The sequence below is a fragment of the Hippocampus comes genome, unplaced genomic scaffold (assembly GCF_001891065.2).
Source record: "Hippocampus comes isolate QL1 unplaced genomic scaffold, H_comes_QL1_v1.1 scaffold147, whole genome shotgun sequence".
NCBI lineage: Eukaryota > Metazoa > Chordata > Actinopteri > Syngnathiformes > Syngnathidae > Hippocampus > Hippocampus comes.
Window position 1 is genome coordinate 1,560,643 of NW_017805009.1, and position 8,230 is coordinate 1,568,872.

Sequence of the window (8,230 nt, forward strand, 5' to 3'; positions counted from 1 at the left end):
TCTTTTCGGTTAAAAATGGGAACACCACAAAAATACTTGAAGGTTGGGAGAACTAATTGCAAGGTGCAATTTGATGATGCACCTACCTGGAGGATTGAAAAATATTGCTATCCGTATCAGAATCTGATATTCTGCACTGTAGTTGCTTGGTATCGGATCAACACAAAAATATGCAGTATCACACACTGGTTGTCTTGGATGCCCCCTTGGCACAATGCTGCTCCTCACAGATTGGCAACTTGCGGTGTGTTGTGTCGGTCATCTTAAGTACAACAGACATCATAAGAGCAGTGAAGAACTCAACACACCACTCATTGTTTTCCTCTTCATGTGTAGAGTCTCCCATTTAAAAAAAAAACTGGCCAAGATGTTTCAAATCGTTGTGTGTGTACCCCACTGAGGCTCTAAGGACTGCCTCCTTCGCTCTCAGAGCGGGGCACTCAGTCAAGTGCAATACCTGTGTTTGAGTGGACGTGCCAATATTACAATACGTTATGGCACTGCAATAATACGTTGAAGAACAGTAGCGACTTGAAAAAAAAATGAAATGCACAAAGCAAATCCAAAGTACAATATAACGTGAAAGAATAACCCCCTAAATAGCAATGGTGTTTGTTCAAAAGGGAAGGGCCGACAGGAAAACTAATCAGATTTGCGTTGTAGCAGCTGCAAACATCCAGCAGTGTTTGCCACTGCGAGACATTAAAATGAGGACAAACTGATACATTTGAAGCTCTTTCGCTTTCACTATCAAAGGGAAGATTTTGAAGTGGGTGAATATCTGTTGCAGTGGTCAGATTTAGCACTTTGGCTGTAGATAAAAGGAAACCCGTCTTCCCATGTTTAATTCAGTGTGAACCATGACTAACTCATGATACTGGGCTTCTGAAGTCAATTGAAGACTTCTTCAGTGGTGTATTTTAGAGTGCCTTTGTATCATGACAATGTTAATCTCGGGGAGAGGGTCAGAACAATATTGAGAATCACAGGAGGTTCATTTCATTCTTTGTTAGATTAGTTTGACAGTGTAGCAGCAGTGCGTCGCGATACTAAACCTTAATCCAGTGCATGTCATTAACCTACTTGGCATGGCTGCCAGGCTGTTTAGTGTGTTCGCTTGCAAGAGAGCTAATGGAAAAAAAAGGATGTCATTAACACCATCATTTGTGCTTCATTCAGCCTTCTACTTAAAAAAATGCTATCATGAAGGGCAAAATATTACTTGGGAGACCATCCTCCATTTCGATGCATGGTCGAAGTCTTGTTGGTTTTGGGTTCTGTGTGACCTCTGACCTTTTTTTGCCACACTGATTTGAGGTGACAATAAATGTGGATCCACGCCTCGTGGCACTAAAAACTGACAAACATTTGTTGTGTTTCCTCCTTGGCGTCATCATAATGTTAGTCGTTATCAAAAGGCAGACGCAAGCTGGTTCTCAACCAAATTCAGCTAACTGACTCTCTCCACTGTGTTTCTTTGAGAAGCCTTTGATGTTAGCAGGGGGCTTCTGCACTTGCACTGATGGCAACGAAAGATACTTTAAGCGATTCTTTTTTATCTGGCAAGCTTAATGAAAGATTAATGGGTTTGATATTTCCTCTTGTTTATATTTTATTCAGAAAACAAGCCATGTTGCTTAGAATCTACGAATCATGATTTTGTGGCTCAGTGAAAGTCAGATCATGGTCATTGGCCCCAAGGACAATGAGAAGTATTGACTGTCATCTTACTACATGACAACCCGTATCCCACTTTGCGGCGAAGTTTTGCGGGTCTTTGGGAAGGTAGCGAACGTTATTGTTGGGGTTCGTTCAAGGTCACTAACTTTTGCCAAATGTTCTCTAGATGCTCGCCAAACAATGACCTCAGCTTTTCGTTTAAAATAGTGCCCAAAGTGTGCCTTCGGAGGGTTACTCTTTTACATATCCGTCATAAAAATAAAATCATATATTTTGTTATCACTGTATGTTTTTTTAAACAAAACTAATTCAAATTGTTAAATTGTCAGTTATTGTTGTGTGTTTTGTTGAGGGAAACATAGATGGATGGACAGATGCATGGGTGATGTTTTTATCGAAAATAATTCCCGTGACGCACTTCCGCTCGGATATGAGCCCTGCAATATATTAGAAATTGAGCACCTTCATTGGCCTCAGTGGCTGTCTGGCCAATTACTTAAACATATTATTACTTGGCCCATTTTCACCCTGACAGCATCAGGGACACCCCTCCTTTAGACACAGAACTTGCACTCTGTGTCAGGCCTCATCCTCCACATATTTGCAAGAGGGGACGCGTTTGCTCATAATGCACAATGGATACGCAATCGATGCTACCATGAGGCACGCCACATATGTGCGGTGAGTAGAGCAGCAAATTTGCTCAAGGAAGGAGAGAGGCAATCATTGCGCTGGCTGGGAAAGGAAATCCACCGAGCAATACATTTTGCAAATACAGATTGAGACAAACTCTTTTGTCTTTGTCAAGTCCCAAGAGGAATTTTTGTGGAGTGAAGTGGTGACATTTTTTGGGTAGATGGATGGAAGGAAGGAAGGAAGGAAGGAAGGAAGGAAGGAAGGAAGGAAGGAAGGAAGGAAGGAAGGAAGGAAGGAAGGATGGACAGTTAGTTGTTGTCAAAGCAGCGGAGTAACAAGCCCCATGCGCTTTGGAACACACCTTGTGACCACATCTGTTGCCACTTTTTGTCTGGTAAAATTGTAGCATTATGCAAAACCAGTTAGTTGTTGTCAAAGCAGCAGAGTAACAAGCCCTGTGCGCTTTGGAACACACCTTGTGACCACATCTGTTGTCATTTTTTGTCTGGTAAAATTGTAGCATTATGCAAAAATGTCAAATGAAAACAGAAGCAGTAAACTAAAGTGCTGTCGATTTTTCTAACGTGTTGACTAGAATATATGAAGTCATCACTGTTCTTGGCAGGTTACATGGCTCTAATATTGCTCAGCTTCCAGCCCTTTCCCTCCCTCTATTTTTCAGCTCCTGGCTAATTCCTGTGAATTTTTTTTGAACATGGTGTCCGTCATGGACAATCTGTGACAAGCACAGAAGTCCAACAGCAAAACGCCACTCGAGTTCTGATTGGTGGGGCGCGTTCCTCCCAATCACACCCTTCCAGGTCTGACTCTCATTGCTCACGTGAGCATTGAAATCCCCCAGCAGAATGAGGGAGTCCCCAGCGGGAGCACTCTTCAGCACAGCACACAGCCATTTCTGAATAACTATTGACTGCAGTGTATTCATGCAGCAAAATATAGCTATACTGTACATTTGAAAACGTCTTCATCATTTATTTTTACTAAATTTATCAAATCCATATTTACTACTACTACTATTACTACTACTGCTACTTGTAGTAGTAGTAGTAGTAGGAGAAGTACTACTGCTACTACTAGTAGCAGTCTTCAAGTAATAGTTTATGTCTTTGTTTCATATTATTGTGTTATAAAACATTTATCAGTTAAAACAAAAATGTTCAACACAAGGAAACAACCGTTCCCATATTTGCAGCCAGTCTTTGCTGCCCTCAAGTGGAATTAGCTCAAACTGCGCTTCATAACTTGCGCCCTCCATCAACACACAGTTAAACCGAATTAGTGCGCTGAAAAGAAATAGTTCTGAAAACAAATCAGGGATAACTTTTTTCAAAACGTGAATTAACACAAAATTTGGTCAAATCTAGAATCATGGGGACACACAAACCCCTCAACCACGGAGGGGACCACTGCATATTCTATTCATAATATTTGCAGTGGCTCTTGCTGTAATGTTCCCTTGATTAAAAAAGCAAAATAAAAAAGTACTAAATGAAGTGTTGTCCATGCATTCTTTCTATCCTCCTTCATCAGGTAAACACAGACGGAAGACAGAAGCAGGTCGTTCCAGATGTAAATCTGATATCACTCAGATCTCAGACATGAAAGCCCTGGATTCATGTTCCTCGAAATGCCAAGTTCCATTTCAGAAAATCAAATAAATACATAAGCACACAGCCATTTCTGAATAACTATTGACTGCAGTGTATTCATGCAGCAAAATATAGCTATACAGTACATTTGAAAACGTCTTCATTATTTATTTATTTTTACTAAAATTATCAAATCCATATTTACTACTGCTAGTAGGAGAAGTACTACTGCTACTACTAGTAGTAGTCTTCAAGTAAGCGTTTATGTCTTTGTTTCAGATTATTGTGTTATAAAACATTCATCAGTTAAAACAAAAATGTTCAGCACAGGGAACCCACCGTTCCCATATTTGCAGCCAGTCTTTGCTGCCCTCAAGTGGAATTAGCTCAAACTGCGCTTCATAACTTGCGCCCTCCATCAACACACAGTTAAACCGAATTAGTGCGCTGAAAAGAAATAGTTCTGAAAACAAATCAGGGATAACTTTTTTCAAAACGTGAATTAACACAAAATTTGGTCAAATCTAGAATAGCTGAATTTTTATTTGCAAATGAAGTGTCTTTAAAATGTTGAACAGCGGTCTATTGCACTTTGCGCGCGGAATGATATTGTGAGTTACAACGCAAATGCACCACGTCAATTAACGCAACTTGACCGTTGGCTTCAGAAACTTGTAATCGCCGATAGAATTCATTCTTTCTGCGTAAGTATTAGAATCAAAATGTATATAATTTACAATTTTGAACAGAAGTTCTTCATTTCTGTTATCCGCAGCTAATAATTTGTAATGAGGTATCAACTTCGAAAAATAATTTGAATCATTGTTGATTAAGGCAAATTAAAATGAAAATGTATTATGTCGCACAGTAAAGCTCTCAGATACCAGACTGCTATTAGTTTTGATACTCGGTGTTGTCGAAATATTCACTGAATTAGCCACGGTTAGCAGAGTGGCCACATGGTAAGGATGATCCAACGAGCAGGTGCTAACCGGGCCCAAACAAACGCTGGAAGCCCCGAACGAGATTTAATCGACTAATTATCATTTGGATCACTGCTCGTATATGGCCGTTTGGTGAGCCGTGTGCAGTGGATTCCCGTGCTGAAAGGTAACTTTGCATGTTTTTCAGAAATAAAGAAGAGGATTGAGGGGAAAATGGCCAGTCAAGAGCAAATTCCGACTCGAGCACGTTCAAGATCAAGAGGCAGGGCACGTGGCCAGGATCCTGTTGCACCAGGGGTGAGCATAGTTCAAATGTTGCGATACACATTGATGTTGAATTATCGCGTATCTTAAAACAAAATATAACTACATAGAAGCACAAAAATTGTAGGCAACAGATGAAAGTAGCACTCTGTAAAATTGAAATGTGTGGATATGTACAGGAGTGCCCATAAGTGGTGTGCCACTGTTTATCAGGACTGAGAATTGAATCGTGTGCTCCTATTTAAGTCTGTCATCACGCTTCTGTGCCCTAATGGGTATAGTCTTCCATTCATGCTTTAGTCTATTCCTTATGCATCTTCCTTGTGCATCTTATGCAAGCTGTGTCGAGGCCTGAACAATTGAATCAGGTGTGTTGGAGTAGGGAGGGACCTAAAACAGGCAGAATATGGCTCTCGAGGAACTGGAGTTCCCTACCCCTGGTCTAGATCGACACACCCACCTCGTGTAACAAGCATGTACCGAGGAGGTGTGATCCATTGAATTCGACTCTGCCTACAAGTTGCAGATTGTGGAGTTTTTCTGAGACCCGCATTCCATCAAGATATATGTAGAATGTATGTCACAATTTAAAAGTGAAATTAACTTGCTCATAGAACCGGAAGTATTGTCCCAGCATTGTGTGCGGCTCATCCAACAGGCTACCTAGGACCATCTGTATTTGCTTTCTATTTAAGAAATACAATAAAAGCAATTTAATCAGACCACTGTGCTCATGACTAAATGCATAGTTGGTGCTCTTCCCTTTGTAGAAAACAGTGAGACAACTGTTGTTTTAACGCATCACTTCTATGGATTTCACAACTCCCATTTGTCACGCGGCAGGCCATTGATATTTGTTCTTACTTACTGCCTAATAGAAGTAAAATGAATTTTGACTGGAGTGTTGCTTTGAGTCTCTGAGAGAGCACACAGCTAGATTTGACGTGACTTTCTTCAATTCAGTGTCGCTCCACCCAGAGTGCATACATTTTTTTTACAAGGTATGCAAGTCACACACTTCAGTCGATGGGACAATCTACTCAGCCCAAAAAGTGCGCAGCAGCGCCCCTTTTCCGACTTACGCATATGAGAAAATAGGCCCCAATAAGAAAAGGTCAGGCCAGCCACAATTTCAAGTCAAGTCAGCTTCCAAGTTCAAAATAAAGAGATTGCACAGTTTTAATGGTTTTGCTTTTATTTGGAAGCTGATCCTTGTGGCACATTGCATAATAGCTTATGAACAACTGTTGTGGTGGCTGGCCTGACTGGGCAGACTACCTGCCAACGGCTACATTCACTTTGAAACGGCAGCTAAAACATGTCACAGGAGAGTTGGCCAGATGGTTTATCTCGGTGTCGCTGCACGGCGGCCATCAAATTATGTCCTCATGCAAAACTGACTGCATATTGTTCTCTTATTGGGTGGTGATGCCCAGATAGGGTTGCATCTAATTGGTCGAACTCACATAAAAACATGCAATTGCATGATATTAATTTATTGTACCTCTTTGGATACACACATTGCATGTGCCATTATTGCGGTGACAATATTCTTGCGATCTATTGTGCAGCGCTAATGGAGTGCAACGACATCCAGACGTTACATGAATTGACTGTGCAACTGTCATGGCAAATGTTCGACTTTTCATCCTCATTGCTCTTGCAAGACTCGGGCACGAGAACCTGCACCGGAAGTTGCAGCAAAAGAAGAAGGTGGGATTGTTGGTCGAGGGAGGCAGAAAAAAAGTATGGCACCATTTTCTGGACAAGGTATGTTTTCACAAAGATGTCATGGTTGTATTACAGGGTATAATGTTTTTGCCTGTTTCTGCTCTTGAATGCAAGTTGCGCTCAGACTCCACGAGCGTAGCCTGATTTGCACCCAACCGACACATTGCAGACAAACATCCACTGTTATGTTTTTTTTTTTAAAGTTGTGTTGACATGTCCGTAACTCACAGATAGCATGCTCAGGCTAAATTAGCATTAACCATACTAACCCGCCCTTTTCTCCCATGGTCCTGCGTGACCACAAACTTTTTCCCTGCTCTTTGGACTGTTTTTGTCTGACCTCTACAAAGACCTCCCATCAGACGATAACTCAAGCAGCAGCACGCAATGATCGAGTCTGGTTGGTGTCACACTTAGTGTGGCCACTTGCCCAATCCAACACAGAACAAATTTATGATAGCATGTCAAATCAAACCGACGTATACTTCAGCAACTTTATATTGAAGGAACACATTTTTCCAATCAATTATAACACCAACATCAAGCACAAAAAACACAGCACCAATAAAAATGTACATTTGTATTGTAAAGAATTTGATTTTAAAACAAAAATTGGACAATTATATAATTGAATCTACCAGGTTAACAGTCATGAACATTTCATGAGCAAAAAAAAAAAAATACAAAAAAAAAGATTCATCAAAGTTCTGTTTAAAAAAAAAAAAAATGCCAATGGCCGGGATTGAACACCCAACCTCTGGTTTGGGGATGACCATTCTACAGCTGATCCATGCTGCTGCAAAGATCTAAAAGATTTCTCATTCTTCAACCTTAGTGACCAACGTAAGCAAAACGTGTAGTCTGAACTTTGCATTTATAAAAGTAGTTAATCTTGGAGAAGTATGATGTCAGCTATGTTTTATGTACTTTTGTTTACCTTGTCAATTGCTGTTTTTTTCTGCGTATCTTATTTTGTAGATGTTATGGAGATCTCAGCTGGATTTCATCAGGTGAAGATAGGAGAGAGAGGTGGACGCAGAAGAGATTTCTATGATGTCGGTATTAACACCAGGGAGACGATGGAGCATGTCAAAGGCTCAAAGTCTGGTATGTGCCGATTTGAAAAGCTCAACAACGATCTGTTAAAAAATCTGTTAATTTGTAAATCAATTACTTGTCTAAACCATTTTTGATTAATGATGAATTGGTGTCAAAACACTTTAATTTCCATTCCTTTCTTTCAAAAAAAAACAGCACACCATTCCAACTTGTTACAAACATGTTTCTGCACGAAAATCCCAGTGCTTTTAAAGTAATGTGCTTTCAATTTTAAAAAAAGAAGCTAGATTCACCAACAGTTATGCA

General features: G+C 40.4%; 1 long non-coding RNA gene across 1 annotated transcript; it reads left to right on the forward strand.

Annotated features, from left to right (window-relative positions):
- Window positions 1–4,535: 4,535 nt before the first annotated feature.
- Window positions 4,536–7,996, forward strand: LOC109511633 (uncharacterized). The gene is made up of 4 exons (XR_002167361.1): window positions 4,536–4,630; window positions 5,058–5,167; window positions 6,802–6,904; window positions 7,844–7,996. It is a non-coding gene; the product is annotated as an uncharacterized LOC109511633 (long non-coding RNA).
- The last annotated feature ends 234 nt before the right edge of the window (window positions 7,997–8,230 follow it).